Source organism: Lates calcarifer, unplaced genomic scaffold (assembly GCF_001640805.2).
Source record: "Lates calcarifer isolate ASB-BC8 unplaced genomic scaffold, TLL_Latcal_v3 _unitig_1527_quiver_1544, whole genome shotgun sequence".
Lineage (NCBI taxonomy): Eukaryota > Metazoa > Chordata > Actinopteri > Centropomidae > Lates > Lates calcarifer.
The window spans coordinates 1,661-19,302 of NW_026115584.1; the positions used below are offsets into that span (position 1 = coordinate 1,661).

The following is a 17,642-nucleotide window of genomic DNA, read 5'->3' on the forward strand; positions in this document are numbered from 1 at the left end:
AAAAATACTCAATGTCACAGTAAAGTGTCAAAAGTTTTATCCTTTGAGATCAGTAGAGTCGGGTTGATTTCAGTGGAGTGTCAGTTAGAGACAAAGTGATTCTGTCTGTTGGACATGATACTACTATATAAGACAACTACTGCTGAGCTTGGACACTTAAAGATCACCTTTGGCAGTACATTTTGGCGTACAAACAAATGCAAACACTAAAAGAAAAGGGACTGCCAGTTGTAATCTTACCTGAGGCAGACAAAGTGCGAGAGCCCCAGCTTTGGTTTACAGGTTCTGTGAACGCCTGTCCAAGCGCTCTAGACTCCTGGTGACGCTACGGATAACCGTCGATACGCGACGTCAGAAGCTGTTCTTGTGAAACTGACGGCACTGGTGGCGTCTCTGAGACCTGTACGTAGGGCGTTATGAAACAGAGAAAAATCAACAGCTGAAATTTGACAAAAAATAATTAATAAGACACAAGAAGACTAAACTACACTATATGAGACCAGATGACACAATTATATTCTCTTAGACTAATAAATTTTGAAGTTTCTATTCTGTTCTAAAGTTTTATATTTGTGTCAAACTGCACCTGAGATAATGACAGAGTCAGACTAAAAAATAAACACTGACCTTCTGGAAACATCTTCATGTCTGTCTCTTCTCTCTGTGATTTAATGCTTCAAGTTGAATTCTGTGGAGAAAAACACAACAAACATTCATATAAAGATGTAACTTTGAACACATCAACATAAACTGTGCAGGATACAGACAGAATTAAAAGACACTAAATTCTTCTTGTTCTGGATTCATCAGTTACATTTGTTTTCTACACAAACACAGAAGAAGCTCCTCATATTCACACAACAGCAGTGGGATGGAAATGTTTGTTTCTCCAACGTAAGATAAATTTTAACTACATTTGGTCAAGAGATGCAAACAAAATGAGAGACAGATAACCAACATGATATATAATTTAATGCCAGTGCTCTGTGTTGGACAGGTGATGAAGCTGTTTGTGAATTACCTGGAGGCCTCTGTCCTGGTCTAAACAATTCCTTCATTGTTCAAAGATTCTCTGATCGTGGACGTCAAGTGGAGACACCTGGAGGACATACAGAGAGAAACATACAAAGCACAATGATCACTACACTGTGACCTGTTCATCAACAGTTTAACCATGAAAACACAGAAAAGTATTCAACATTACAGCTGAACCACAACATTTTCCAAACATTAGAGGAGTGTCTCAAAAAATGAGGTGTCACATATGACAAGAAAAAGCATTACATCTTTGAGAATCAATCACAATAACTATTTGTCGAATCATGTACATTACTGTGAACTTTAAAAACTTTCATTTAAGTACATTTTTGAAAGCAAGGTTTTAACTTCTGGTATTTTTAATTATACTTCAGTCCACAGAGGATTAAGTCAACACTGACTCAACTTACTGATATCTTAACCATCGCTGTAGTTAACGCAGATCGAGGCAGCCGACGTCTGTCAACCCCGACGTTCCTTGATAACCCGAGTTAAATCAGAGTGGCTTAAACTCCCTTCGTAGTCCAGGCCTCTGTTTGCTTTTTAAGGTGGGAGCTGGTGTTTGTGTCCAGGCTGCAGCAGCTGAACCAGTAAACCTGGAAAACACAAGTACAACCAACAATTACACTTTGACTTTTGAGGTGACTAAATTAATCATGCTACTACAATATGACTTCATTGATCTCAGAGAGAAAAGCCATTTTTAAAATCGTTTTTATAATAATTTCAGTCACGACAAACAAATGGTGAGGGGATCAATCAATGGCTATGGATAGATTACTACCACAAACCTACAGAGACACACAAACGCCAAGGAGGCAAAAAACTAAACTGCAAAATGATCAATGCCACACTGAAAACTGCTAAACCCGCAACTAGAAGAAACGTGACGACGATAATCCACCATAAACTGACTTACAATGACCAAGCTGGAGCTACAAACTACAAAGAAGCAGTAAAATGCTACGGTATGCTAATGGCGTGCTAGTGATGGTACAGCGATGCAAACAGTTGTAGACAAACAGACTAATAAACGGTTGGCAACAACGTGGCAGGGACGCATTAGCCACAGAAACACAATTACACTTCAACCCAAACAAACAAAGACATAGCAAAAAGGGAACATCGCCAAAAACATCCTCAAACGATAAGGCTAATGCTAACGCTCTATGTTTATGCTAACGTTAATGTTAACGCTTGCTACTAATGCTAATGCTAATACCCAGGTGTTAACATTAGCCTCACCTCGCCGCCGCAGAACAGCTCCACAAAAAACAGCTCCAGAGTTTCTTTTAGCATCTCACCTGCTTTTCGACAAAAACTTTAAGCATCCGGACCTCGGTGGTGACGTTCTCCCGCACTACTTGCAAACGGAGGCGACGCTTCGAACGTGGTTCAGATCTGATTCGCCTCTCTGAACAGCTCCTCCCAGAAGCTCGTGACCAATGACGACATACGTCAGCTAACAGGAAGATGCTCTACTACTATTGCGAATCTGAGACTGAGACGGTAAACACATTTAAGCACCAAAACACTTTAAGACACGGTTAAAGGTGCGTTTTCACAAATTGTTAAATATCGAACCATTTTTTTAATTATAAAAAACTTGGATCTTATATGCAAGTACTGTGGAAGGTTAATTTTAAAAAGACGTAAAAATCGAGAAAATAGCATCAGACCCCCAAGGGTTAATGATAAACTGTGCAATATATCTCGAGGTTAGAACCCATATATACATTATAAAGACAGATTAAAAATCTATATTTTGAACACCTTAATTGACAATAAAAACTGAAAAACAGTGACACATTGATTATTAGGGCCCGAGCAACGAGTTGCGTGGGCCCAACGGGGCCATGCAACGAGTTGCAAGGACCCTCTTGTTTTCGGTCTGTTTATTATTATTATTATTATTATTATTATTATTATTATTTTTTTTCTTCTTTTTCCGCCTCTTAGATCGGCTTTTTTGAGGGCCTTAACATGCGTGAAAACTTACCAAAATTTGCAGACGCGTCAGGCACGGCGAAAAATTTAATAATTTAGGGGTCTTGAGCATGGGTGTGGTAAAATGGCCTCGGTAGCGCCACCTACATTTTTAAACGGAACAGCCCCTCAAGCCCGTTGCGCCTAAAAATCTGAAAATCTGCACACATATGTAACATCCCATGACGCACCAAAAAGTCTCTTGGAGCCATATTCTAAACCCAACAGAAAGTATTTTTATTTTGACCGGAAGGTGAAAAAATTGTGTGTTTTTGGCCATTTCCAGGGGTCGCTTGAACGCGAACTAGTCCTAGACGCATTATCCGATTGACTTCAAAACTTAATAGTATGTTCTTAAGACATAGACGATGTTAAATTGCGGCAGATTTTGAGTTTTTGTTGAAGGGCGTGGAAGTTATGGCCCCTCAAAGTTCGATTACTCGCCACGAAACAGGAAGTTGCTTTATTTTTGCTATATTTCGGCCATACTTTGTCCAAACTGCATCAAACTTTACAGGATTGTTAATGGTACCTATCTGCACACATCCATATGTCAATATTCATACAATTGTTGTAGCACCACCTATTTATAGCAGGAAATGACATATTTTATAGTGTGATGTCCAGTTTCTAGACGGGTGACCAGATTCACTTCAAATGTTGTCAGCCCCTCCTTGAGGAATTTTTTGGAAGACTGGCTCCGAAAATTGTGAGTTTTGGTCGAAGCGTGTGCCGGTTCTGGCCCGTCAAAGTTCGGAAACCCAACTTCCTGTTTGAAACCTCAGATTTTGGGGTAACTTCCTGTTGCGACTCTCTACTTTATCCTATAGATGGAGCCATTGTATTACTCTTTGATGGGTTTTTGGAAGGGGGTCTCTGTGTGTGTGTGTCTGTGTGTGTGTGTGTGTGTGTGTGTGTGTGTGTTTGTGTTTGTGTTTGTGTTTGAGGGGGGAGGGGAAGAAGAGTTGATTGAGTCTGTGAGAAGCTGCCACAGAGAGGTTACAGTCAGGAGAGCCAAGAGCTGCTTTACACGCGGTATAAAAACTTCAGTTAAGATTTGAGCTGTCACTTGAGAAAGCATCATGCCAAAAACTAAGGAAATCACTGTAGACTTGAAGAATTGTCGATGCTTAGGAAGCAGGAGAAGGATATACAAAGTTATAACAGCATTTCCAAGCGTCAAGAACTCAAATGAGAAGCGTCACCGAGAAATTCAAGGAGAGCCACACTGTGCAGAACAAGCCTGGCAGAGGTAGGAAGCCAAAGATTTCAATGACCCTGGAAAGAAAACCAGTTAGAGACCTGTCTAAAGAACCCATAAACGCTGCCAAGACACTAGTGAATGACTTAGTTAAGTCTGAAATTGTAGTCTCAAAGAAGATTACATGAATTCATGTAATCTTACCATATGTCTCCCCTTGACCAAAGCTGAGCGTGGATTGATGCTGTCTTTACAGTTTGGTTTTGATCAGTTAGGAAATTTCACACGGGGTCAGCTGATTTTTTCGTGTTACTCAGTGTACGGCGACAGGAAAAGTTCACTAGGTCCTCCAGCGTCGAGGTGAACCAGCTGAATATAAGCCACTCAAGTTGACGACAAGTGCATTGAAAAGTAAAAGCTGTTGGCCTTTACCTTTTCTTTGTCAAAGCGCCTGTTTGGCCAGTAGTTAGTAAAGTAATATTTTCAGCGTTGTCCACAGTCTCATGACATGTTTAACAGGAAGCACAGCACGCTGGTTAAGCTCATGGCAAACTGTTACTAACAGCTAAAATGAAAGCTTGTCTGTATGTAGTCTAACTGGTTAGTTTGTCACTCATCTCCAAATTTTGCAAATTGCTATAAACTTCACTCTCTTAAACCAGTAACAGTCTGAGCTGGAATGATAGGGGTCTGTATGGATAAAGATAAAATCCTAATGATACCCATCCCTACAGCTGGTTAGTGGCGTCGCCCTGACTTTAGGCAGATGAGATATTCACTGTTCAAATAACTTCATTATAAGCCTTGTTTAAGCATAAATGATTTATATATGCACCCAATAACAGAACTTAAAAAAATGCTTTTGCTCAAAGCTCAAAGCTTGTAAACTCAAGTTAAAACTGAGTTTTATCTCCTTTTGGGAGGGGGTATTTCTCTGTGTGTTTGTGTGTGTGTGTGTGGGTGTGTTTGTGTTTGTGTTTGAGGGGGAGGGGAAGAGGAGTTGATTGAGTCTGTGAGAAGCTGCCACAGAGAGGTTACAGTCAAGAGAGCCAAGAGCTGTCACAGATGATGAGCTCTGAAAAATATTATCACAGAAAATAATTAGCGTAAAAGCTTTTATTTAAAATTTTAACATCTGGGAAGTGTGAACTGTTACGCCAGCGTGTGCCCTGCGACCTGCGTTGACCCTGCGGTTGCCGGGGTCCCGCGGTCGCCGCTCCCCCGACGGGCGCCGGGTGCGAGGGCCCGTTCAACGCTGCTCGCAGCTTTAATTACACTTTGATATGGGTATGAGCTTTCTTGAATACTTGTCTTATTTTTTGCCACAGAAAATACATGTGTTCTGCATTGTGGCATGAATTCTCTCATCTACTCTAACAAAAAACAATAAATAAATTACTGACAAGCTGACGAAAACCACTTAAAGAATTCATATTTAGTACAAACAAAACAAATCTGTGACAGCAAATGGTCAAAAGAAAAGTATCAAACAATGGTTCCAAATATTTTTTTCTGTTCTGGACACAGGATGAAATTGGATAAAATATCCAAAAAGATTTTGAGACAAAGGATGCTGTTGTCGAAACCTGCATTTTCTGAACAACATATAGTATATAACAATAACTTAATAACTGTATGATGACCCCTAATACGTAACGCAAATGTATGTTACGATAACTGTGAGTAAAGGCATTGTACAATTAAACCAATATGATCATATGTGCCCAGTGTACAGTTCATAACTGTAAAGCAAAAGATGAATGAAGAGTGATACAATTCTGCATATACAAGGCATACTGGCAGACGACTGAAATACCATTTCAATATTAGAAAAAAAACAAACCACCAAGACTCAACAGAAGAAAGTTCTGACTGTTCAAAGACTGAATGAAACATCACCAAGCTCTACCACTAGGTGGCATCATAAAACATGAAAGACCTAGTTCTTTGTGATGCCTATGCTATGTTAATTTTAGTTTGCATGCCTCAACATAGTTATCGTTATGGTTATTGTTAAATCATTTTGAGATAAATTCAATTTAAGGGGAAAACAGTGTATTTTATTAAAATGCTTCACTCATTCAGTCCATCACAGCAACAAAAGTGTCACAGTTTGTGAGATGTGCCATGTTAACGGTCATTTAAAACCCCAAGACAAATATTACAGAGCAAATGTGCTACATTATGCCGTGGTTAACTGTGAAATCTCTGAATTAACGTTTTTCCCCCCCTAAATCCAGAGGAGCCAACTTAAAAGAAGTGCAAACATTGGTAAACAGAACATAAAAATATCAGTAAATTCAGAAATGTATACAAAATGCAACAAGAACAGTTTCCCTTATAGGTTGTTAAACAATTTGAAAGTATTAATATGCACAAAGTTTTGTGATGGTGACAATTTTGTAAACACAATCATACATTTTCATTTTGGTCAAAATTCACATTTAAAAATCAGTCATATTGCATCAATATATACACACTTAATAGTTAGCTTTGTACACCAATACATACTTTAATGTCTTACTTGTAAAAATTACACCAAATGTGCCCAAACTAAGAGGGACTGATTACATTTTAGCAGCATTAATGGCGCCTGTTGCCAGAGGGAAAAAACACCTGATTAGTCCACCTAAAATTACCTAAAATAAATATATAAATACATACAGTATCGTGAGGCTCATTTCATAAAAACTGGCAGCCCTCTTTAGCAGGTTAGTATGACGGATACCCTACAGCCAGTGGTTTATTGCAACAGAGCAACTAGGGACCAACTCCCCCTTGGCACGGACCAAACTCAGCCTACGAGTGTGAAGCTTCTGCTTAGGATTGAATGGATGACATGAGAGATCAGTCAGAGAACAGATCAGACCCTCAACTGTGGTAACATCTACCTATTCTATGCAGCATCTCTCAGATCTAAGGTTACTTTTTGGTCAAACCCATTCAATATCCCCTTATGAAAGATGTTACGTTGAGGTGTAGTGAGTTACCCCAGCCAGCGGAGTGCCAATGCACTACTGGACCTTTTCCTCCGCTCGTCAGTAGCAGCCATCTCTCTGGGTGCTGTCACGAAGTGCACTGAGGGTGGACAAGCTCTTTGGAGGTGTCAGTAAACTGAGGAAAAAGGAGAATGAGTAGGAGAGAAACCCTGAATTTTCATCCAAGAGCAAGTATACAGTTGTGTTTTTAATGAATAAAACAAATGGTTTACCTTCGCACTGGTTGGGTCACCTTGTTGCGGGGGGTGGAGCTTGTGGTGCCCACAAAGGAGGTGGGGCGAGGCAGGCTGCTGCCCGGAGTGCTTGGGGCGGAAGCGGGCGTCCCCCCTCCATTGGGAGATGATGTAACTTTTCACACATCAACATAAACTGTACAGATAGAGATAGAAGTAAAGGACACTAAATTTACAAAGAAACCAGACAAGACTACTGGATGACAGTACTACATTAGACTACTATTATATTAGACTACTACAGCAACAACAACAGCACAAACTACACAAGACTGCTGGATGACAGTACTATATTAAATAACACTACTACTATATCAAACCAAAACATGCAGTATTAATGATGGCAAATATGAATGTGAACCACTTTATATTTCATCCAGGTTCAGATTTCCACTGAGGCTGAAATACTGTTAACATGAAGTTCATACTCAACATAACAGCATTACATTTAAGCAATATTAACCGAGAGGGTGTGCTTTAACGCGCCTCGGTCCGCAAGCATCACTGAAGTGCTCAAATGAAGTTAAAGCACACTCTCGAGTTTAATATTGCGATTATACAACTATTACCAACAAAGTAAAATGTATAATCAAAATCTGTTCACGTTGAGCAGCAATTTGCTCTCAAAATTAAAAGGTTTTAGCGAGTGCTTTTCCCGTTTCCATGGAAATACATGGGGTCTGACTATTAACTGGAACGCAATCAGTCACGTCAGTGGACTCCTACGTGTAATGGAACCGAGTTTATCACTACGGCAAATAATCAGAGCCTTAGTAACGACCTAGCAACAGAAATGATTTTCTAGTCCCAGATGAGTGAATGAGTCTGCTGCACAAATGAATGCTTACTTTTATCAACCGCGTTATAACAAAGACGCTGTGTTTATTTACTCACACAGATGCAGCTTCTGCACCCGCAAACTTTTACATGAATTTTAAGTTATAGCGCCGTGTCGCCGGCACAGCTGATGGAGAAAGCCGAGGCGCTTTGCTCAAATGACGTTAAAGGACACCCTGGAGTGTAATCTTGCGATATACAACTATTACCAATAAAGTAAAATGTATATGGCGGAGTAATATTTTTAGTGATGAGTAAGGTGTGCTGTCATGCTGATTTGAGCGCATTCTAAATGTCTTGTGGACCAATCAGATTGTTCGGTCAGAACTACTTCTTGTATAATCATACATATACAGCCAGAGTGTTCCAGACAGATCATCATTCACAGAGAGTAACAGCTCATTTTCAGACATGTGACCCACGTGTTGACTGTAATCCAAGTATCTGAAAAATCATCACATATTTTCCGTGTCCTTGCAGCTCATATTACAGATTAAGAATCCAGAGAACACGTGACCAGTCTCCTTGGCTTTGTTGACAGCTGCGGTTTTACTGCGGTGACGTTAGAGTCTCTTTAAATTCCTCGTAAACCCACAGAATAAACGTGCGCTCTTCATCTGAGAATTACGAGAATTAAGTCGACACTGACTCAACTTACTGACATCTTAACCATCGCTGTAGTTAACGCAGATCGAGGCAGCCGACGTCTGTCAACCCCGACGTTCCTTGATAACCCGAGTTAAATCAGAGTGGCTTAAACTCCCTTCGTAGTCCAGGCCTCTGTTTGCTTTCTAAGGTGGGAGCTGGTGTTTGTGTCCAGGCTGCAGCAGCTGAACCAGTAAACCTGGAAAACACAAGTACAACAAATAACCTCATTAATAAAGAACAGTTCACCTCCAACACCTGAACAACGTAGAAGAATACAACACTGAAAACTAAACACTACAACCAACAATCACACTTTGACTTTTGAGGTGAATAAATTCATCATGTTACTACAATATGACTTCATTGATCTCAGAGAGGAAAGCCATTTTTAAAATCGTTTTAATAATAATTTCAGTCACGACAAACAAATGGTGAGGGGATCGATGAATGGCTATGGATAGATTACTACCACAAAGCTATAAAGACACACAAACGCCAAAGAGGCAAAAAACTAAACTGCAAAATGATCAATGCCACACTGAAAACTGCTAAACCCGCAACTAGAAGAAACGTGACGACGATAATCCACCATAAACTGACTTACAATGACCAAGCTGGAGCTACAAACTACAAAGAAGCAGTAAAATGCTACGGTATGCTAATGGCGTGCTAGTGATGGTACAGCGATGCAAACAGTTGTAGACAAACAGACTAATAAACGGTTGGCAACAACGTGGCAGGGACGCATTAGCCACAGAAACACAATTACACTTCAACCCAAACAAACAAAGACATACCAAAAAGGGAACATCGCCAAAAACATCCTCAAACGATAAGGCTAATGCTAACGCTCCACGTTTATGCTAACGTTAAAATTAACGCTTGCTACTAATGCTAATTGCCTCGGCTCCGCCGCCGCAGGTGTGCTCAGCGTTCAGTCTTACCCGTGTTCGACAAAAACAGCTCCAGAGTTTGTTTTAGCATCTCACCTGTGTTCGACAAAAACAGCTCCACAGTTTGTTTTAGCATCTCACCCGTGTTCGACAAAAACAGCTCCACAGTTTGGCTTGCTACTAATGCTAATGCCAACACCCACGCCACGTGTTAGCATGGTAATGCTAACACCTGGGTGTTAGCTAACACCCAGGTGTTAACATTAGCATTAGCCTCACCTCGCCGCCGCCGCAGAACAGCTCCACAAAAAACAACTCCACAGTTTCTTTTAGCATCTGACCTGTGTTCGAAAAAACAACTCCAGAGTTTGTTTTAGCATCTCACCCGTGTTCGACCAAAACAGCTCCAGAGCTTGTTTTAGCATCTCACCCGTGTTCGACAAAAAGTTTAGGCATCCGGACCTAGCAGTACTGGCAAACAGAGGCAATGCTACAAACGTGGCTCATATCCGTCTCTCCTCTCTGAACAGCTCCTCCCAGAAACTCGTGACCAGTGACGAGCCACGCCGTAACCAATGACGACATACGCTTTCTTTCTTTTTTTTTCTTTTCTTTTTTTAACACTTTATTATCACATTAAAGACACTAACAAACAAACATGACATCATCCAAACATACAGGGAGACACAAGGAGTACATAATGAATATCACACAAAAAGCACAGGAGAAAGGAAAAAAAACTAACCTATTGATATGACGTATAATACTTTCCAAAAGATTGGATGTCTTGAAAGCTTTCTTATTCTTACTAATTTTACCTATAGCGTCATTAAAAGATTTGCACTCCATATAAAACAAAGATACATTTGGCTTGGCCTGGAGAAATCTAGCCTTATGGATGTGAAATTTACCCAAGAGACACAGCAATTTGATTACATTTTTAACTTCCTCATTGTTACAGTCAACATTTAAGAATAAGACCATATTTTCAGTAAAAGTGACCAAAACTTTATGATATTCCCAAATCAATAAAGATAATAGAGTCCAGAAGTTAGTAGAATAGGCACATCCATAAAACACATGACATAAAGACTCAATCTCTTTTTTGCAGAAGGAACATAAAGGGGACACATCAGGTCTAAATCTGTTAATGAATTCATTACGGGGATAATATCTATGTAAGATTTTAATATGTATTTCTTTAACTTTATTGGAGACAAAAAAATCTATTAAATTCAGTCCAGATGTTGTTACTGATTTCAGGAAACATCACTCTCCAACGATGAAATGAGTTTGGATACTGACTATGAACAAAAGTACAAACTGACCTAATATGAGCATTGTTACATGAACGTTCCTCAAGAACCTTTCCACCCAGCCACAGAGCAGGACTCATTCCTGAGAAAGCTGTGTACAGAACAGACGCTCTAATAAGAGACAACAAACTAGTGGGTATACTTTTGAGTACTCTGGAGTGCAAAGAGCGAGATAAGTCTAATCCTTTTCGTTGGGTGAATTCTTCATATGCAGCTAGGTCTCCCTTATCATTCACAAGATCAAAAACAAACATAACCCCCTGATCGTACCAATCTTTAAAAAATAAGATCTTATTCTTGTAAACAATATGTTGATTATTCCATAAGATACATGTGTGAGGAGAAAAGTTGAGTTTGAAAGCAATTTCCCATGTGTCCACGGCTTGCTTATGGAAGTTGGCAAGCTTAACAGGCAATTCACTTGAGGTAAAGTAAATTAACCACCACATTTATTAAACAAAAAATTGGGAATAAAAAACCATGGCGCATTAGTATGTGCTAGACAATGTTTTATCCAGTTGAGTTTGAATATACTGTTGATAGTTTGGAAGTCTAACACATTAACACCACCCTCTGAATAGTGTCTGATAATTGTCTTCCTCTTTATATTCTCATTTTTGTGTTTCCAAATAAATGTAAATAAGAGTGAATCAATAGCTGCACAGGTTTTGCGATCTACATATAAAGATAAAGCTGGGTACGCTAATCTAGATAAACCTTCTGCCTTAGAAAGTAAAATTCAACCTATAATAGTAAGGTCTCTCTGTAACCAGCAGTTAAAGATAGATTTAGACTTTTTTAGACAATTTTTGGCAGAACGTTTTGAGAGATCCTCTCACTAATAGATTTGCTTATTGTGATACCCAGGGACTTGAAGTTCATTTTGGAGAAACAGACAGGTGTCATCAGCCAGCTGACTAATGGTTAGAACATTGTCACCTATCTTAATACCCTCTATATTCACACAGTTAACAATGAACAGATTAAGAAGTTCAGCAGCTACCAAAAATAAGAAAGGTGAAATTGGACACCCTTGGTCTTATCCCACGGTTTATATGAAAGCGAGGAGAAGTACCATGTGCCAGGGATACACAGCTATTAATATTGGTATAGAGTGTACTTATGATGTTCCTGAAGTTTTCTTTGAACCCAAAATATTGCAAAGCCTCAAAAATAAACGAGTGTTCCAGAGTATCAAAAGCTTTGTAAAAGTCCAAAAACTAAATCAGTGACTTTTGATCAAACAGGTCTCTATAATCTAAAATGTCTAGGACAAGCCGAATATTATTAGCAATGTGCCGACCTTTCATAAAACCTGACTGTGTTACAGAAATAATTTCCTCTAAGCAAAATTTTTATCTATTGGCGTACAGTGCTGCAAGGATTTTGTAGTCTGAATTTAGCAACGTTATAGGACGCCAATTATCCAGATAAAGAAGATCTTTACCAGGTTTAGGGATTAGTGATATTAAACCTTGCTTCATAGAAACAGTCAGTTCCTTATTTCTGGCACAATCCACAAACACTCCCAACAACAAATGTTTTATTAAATCATCCCAAAAAGTTACATAAAATTCATAAGGCAATCCATCTGGACCAGGACTTTTATTAGCTGGCATTTTTGTAATAGTCTTCTTCGATTCTTCTAGTGTAATTGGACTTTCACAAAGCTCGTAATTCTCCCTGGAAGTTTTAGGAATGAATGGGGATACTTTATCAAAAAAGACACGACAAGCCTGAGGGTTAAATGAGGAAGAGTATAACTTTTGATAAAAGTTAAGAGATAAAAGAAGAGATTTCTTTATCATTTTCAGAGAGACTGTTATCGATATATAAGGCAGATATTTTTCTGGCCTCACCACGTTTTTTCTCCAAATTAAAAAAGAAGGAGGAGTTCTTTTCTCCATGTTCCAACCATCTGGCCCGAGACCTTATGAATGCTCCCCTTGCTTTTGTCTGGAATAAAAGGTCTAATTTTTCCCTTAATGAGTGCAAACGCACTTTATCTTCATTACTTGGAACAGGTATATTTAATAAATCATTCAACTCTTTTAAATTATTAGCATAAGCCTTATTTTGATCTCTTAATTGCTGCTTTCCAAAAAAACTTTGACATTTAAATTTGAGTAGCTCCCATTTTAGCGTAGGTGTAATTTCAAACATTGAGTTGAATTTAGTGATCATTTGTTTAATACCCAAACAATAAGCTGATTGTTGTAGAAAGGAAGAGTTTAACTTCCAGTATCCAGGTTTGTTGTGGTGAGCAGAACTTAAATTTGATAAAGAAATATCTATTCCAGCATGATCAGTTAAATCAAATATAAACAGGGTTAAAATGATCTTGATTACCTCTATCTGTACATAAGTTTGGAGCCTCATTAAAGTCACCGCCAACAATCACAGATGCTGAGGAAAATTTGTTCATTTCTTGGAGAATTTTGTCAGACAAAAAGTTAAGGAGTGTGATGTTAGAATTCCCAGCATTACCAAAATAAATATATTATCTCCACATTGAATTACTAACAGAATCCATCTGAAACCTCTGTATATATGATCTCACCATTAAATTTAACATGGAGTAAAACTAAAACACCTCCTGAGAAATTAGTACCATGAGAAAAAATAACTTTCCCTCCCCACTGATTGCGCCAAAATGCTTCATCTTTTGAAGTGGAATGAGTCTCCTGAAAAAAATAGACATCCTTATTTTGATGACTACAAAATAAAAATAAAGCTTTTCTTTTAGTTAAATCTCATACATTTAGAGATAAACATGATAAATGAATATCAAACATGTGTACACAAAACACAGAATAACAAAAACTACTTGAACAGTATTAGTAGTAGTTACAGAATACAACAAGTTGAGAAATGTTCAAAACTTGAATTCACAAACCAAAAACTTTACATTGAGTAAACATATTAGAAACTGACCCATGGAACAAGTATCCCAACAAGTTCAGGACAGGAGCTATCCTCTCAGCTGCCAAAGGCTATATCAAAATCAAATTTTCCACAATTAGATGAGTCTACATACTCAGGAAAATACTTCATGTCAAGTCCTCTGCAGATATCTTCTTACCAGCAGTGATAGCAAAAAGGCCTCCTCGCCTCTTCTACCAGCGGCCACAGCTTCGCTCTTGCATCCCTCACCTGCTGAGTTAAGTCCTCCGATATCTTCACGTTCTTCTGCTTGAGGACCTGAGAGGTTTTAGCGTCCGCCCAGACTTGGTCACGGTGTGCCCGGTGTGAAAAGCGGACTATAGTGCGGCGTGGTGGATGCTGAAGTATGCATCCATGTCGTTCACTCTGTCCATCAGCTTCTTATTTTCAGCGGTCAGGGTTTTAATCTGGAGCTCCAGGGGATCCACTCTGGATGCCAACTCTCTATCCTCTTGACATTATTCTCAATGGACTTCTCTATGGATTCCAGTTTCTCCCTGAAACTGAGCTGCGTCTCAATGAGCTTGTTAATAGCCGCCAGCAGGACAGCGTTGGAGGGCTCCGGCTCACAGCGGGGTGATTTTTTTCTGTGGGCTCGCGCTTGGAGAGTCATCAAAATCCGCAAGTTGTTGTTTGGCATATGAATGGCACCGTTTTAAACTCTCCGCTGCCACATCCATTGTCATTTCCATACCCTCTCCTGTAGTCGACATATCAGCAGAACCAGTTGTTTGCTACTTTGGCGGTTGGAGTTTTTCTCCGGATGGATGGAATGCCAGACTAGCAAGCAGAATGCCAATTTCGTTAGCTAGTTACGGTGGGAGTCCAGCAGAAAAAGTGACGAAAAACAAAGCAAAAATGGGTCAAACTGCGTTTCCCCCAAGCGATACTCAAACGTGAGAAGAACTATTTACATGTTATTTTCCGTTAAAACAAGCAAAGTCAAGCTTTGAACGAGAAAAAGCTTCAACAGCACAAGACAAAACTTCTTACAGTGGCGCCATCTTGCGCGCGACCTGACATACATTTTCTGCCTCTTATTTTGAAACGCCGTCAAAACGGAAGTCGTCTCGTCACTGTCTCTAACTTGACGCAGCTTGGCTGGGTCGCGCGCCAATCCATCTTTTTAGTGTTTTTCTTTTCTGGGTCTGGTTACAAAGCTGAACGTGCGGCTCCGGCTTGAAAAAATAAGGAGCTCTGTTAGCGTGTCTATTGAAACCACAACTACTCGGTGCAGCACTGTGACAGTTAGCACCCTGCTAGCATCCTATTCAGTAAATGTGTTTTTAAATGATTTCATACTTAATTTATAGAACTATTTATATAAAAAGCTAATTTTTGAAGGTTGGTTTTATACTTGATATTTAAAGGCTTTCAATTTATCAATTTATTAAAGGGTTTTTATTCTGTTCTAAAGCTTTATATTTTGTGTCAAACTGCAGCTGAGATAATGACAGAGTCAGACTAAAAAGAATAAATACTGACCTTCTGGAAACATCTTCATGTCGGTCTCTTCTCTCTGTGATTTAATGGTTGAAGTTTGAATTCCGTGGAGAAAAATGCAATAAACATTCATATAAAGATGTAACTTTTAACACATCAACATAAACTGTACAGATAGAGACAGAAGTAAAAGACACAAAATTTACAAAGAAACCAGACAAGACTACTGGATGACAGTACTATATTAAATAACACTACTACTATATCAAACCAAAACATGCAGTATTAATGATGGGAAATATGAATGCGTACCACTTTATAGAATCTTTATATTTCATCCAGGTTCAGATTTCCACTGAGGCTGAAATACTGTTAACATGAAGTTCATACTAAACATAACAGCATTACATTCAAACATATACAGCCACAGTGTTCCAGACAAATCATCATTCACAGAGAGTAACAGCTCATTTTCAGACATGTGACCCACGTGTTGTCTGTAATCCAAGTATCTGAAAAATCATCTCATATTTTCCGTGTCCTTACAGCTCATATTACAGATTAAGAATCCAGAGAACATGTGACCAGTCTCCCTGGCTTTGTTGACAGCTGCGCTATTACATTGTGTCGTTACAGTCTCTCATAAACCCACAGAATTAACGTGCGCTCTTCATCTGAGAATTACGAGAATTAAGTCAACACTGACTCAACTTACCGACATCTTAACCGTCGCTGTAGTTAACGCAGATCGAGGCAGCCGACGTCTGTCAACCCCGACGTTCCTTGATAACCCGAGTTAAATCAGAGTGGCTTAAACTCCCTTCGTAGTCCAGGCCTCTGTTTGCTTTTTAAGGTGGGAGCTGGTGTTTGTGTCCAGGCTGCAGCAGCTGAACCAGTAAACCTGGAAAACACAAGTACAACCAACAATCACACTTTGACTTTTGAGGTGAATAAATTGATCATGCTACGGATAGATTACTACCACAAACCTACAGAGACACACAAACGGCAAAAAACTAAACTGCAAAATGATCACAATGCCACACTGAAAACTGCTAGACTCACAACTAGAAGAAACGTGACGACGATAATCCACCATAAACTGACTTAAAATGACCAAGCTTGAGCTACAAACTACAAAGAAGCAGTAAAATGCTACGTTATGCTAATGGTTTGCTAGTAATGGTACAGAGATACGAACAGACTAAAAACAGTTGGCAACAACGTGGCAGGGACGCCTTAGCCACAGAAACACAATTACACTTTAACCCAAACAAACAAAAACGATGCCAAGAAGGAAACCCTGCCAAAAAACATCGTTAAATGATAAGGCTAATGCTAACGCTCCACGTTTATGCTAACGTTAACATTAACGCTTGCTACTAATGCTAATTGCCTCACCTCCTCCGCCGAAGGTGTGCTAAGCGTTCAATCTTACCCGTGTTCGACAAAAACAGCTCCAGAGTTTGTTCTAGCATCTCACCCGTGTTCGACAAAAAGTTTAGGCATCCGGACCTAGCAGTACTGGCAAACAGAGGCAATGCCACAAACGTGGTTCATATCCGTCTCTCCTCTCTGAACAGCTCCTCCCAGAAACTCGTGACCAATGACGAGCCACGCCGTAACCAATGACGACATACATTTTCTGCCTCTTATTTTGAAACGCCGTCAAAACGGAAGTCGTCTCGTCACTCTCTCTAACTTGACGCAGCTTGGCTGGGTCACGCTGTTGTGAGAACGAGCCAAAGCAGCTGTCTGTCCCCATCCCATGAGGGTTTTATTTCATCCTCTGCTTTAACTTCTGTCCTTTTTTCCTGACCCCCAAACTTACAGATGCGGCTGCTTCTCCTTTGCAAAAACCCTTTAAACTGCACTTTTCAAAGCCTAATATAAGTCAAATAACCTCTTTTATAAATCCACAAACTCATTCATAAGGTTCACTCGCTGAGATAAAAAAAAAATCTCACCCTTCATTTCATTGTGGTGGTGGTGTCTCGGCTCTTTGGCTCTCCACAAAGGCTTCATCTGTTTAGTTTTTCCATGGCATAAATATTGATTTGAATGACAGGCGCGTGCAGCGCGCGCACACTTCGAGTTGAGTGTTG

The 17,642-nt window shown here is 39.5% G+C and overlaps 1 long non-coding RNA gene across 7 annotated transcripts; it reads right to left on the reverse strand.

Moving 5' to 3' along the window:
- Positions 1-993: 993 nt before the first annotated feature.
- On the reverse strand, positions 994-17,148 carry LOC108889390 (uncharacterized). 7 transcript variants are annotated; one of them, XR_007809772.1, is made up of 10 exons: positions 16,976-17,144; positions 16,253-16,438; positions 15,580-15,613; positions 14,086-14,902; positions 10,221-13,835; positions 8,953-9,138; positions 7,437-7,593; positions 7,216-7,339; positions 1,449-1,634; positions 994-1,099 (listed from the first exon to the last, which is right to left on the reverse strand). It is a non-coding gene; the product is annotated as an uncharacterized LOC108889390 (long non-coding RNA). The 7 variants fall into 7 exon arrangements; XR_001961973.2 differs by lacking the exons at positions 994-1,099; positions 1,449-1,634 and having other exon boundaries at positions 6,264-7,339; positions 14,086-14,144; positions 14,234-14,902; positions 16,976-17,147; XR_007809773.1 differs by lacking the exons at positions 994-1,099; positions 1,449-1,634 and having other exon boundaries at positions 6,264-7,339; positions 8,957-9,138; positions 16,976-17,148.
- Between the last annotated feature and the right edge of the window lie 494 nt (positions 17,149-17,642).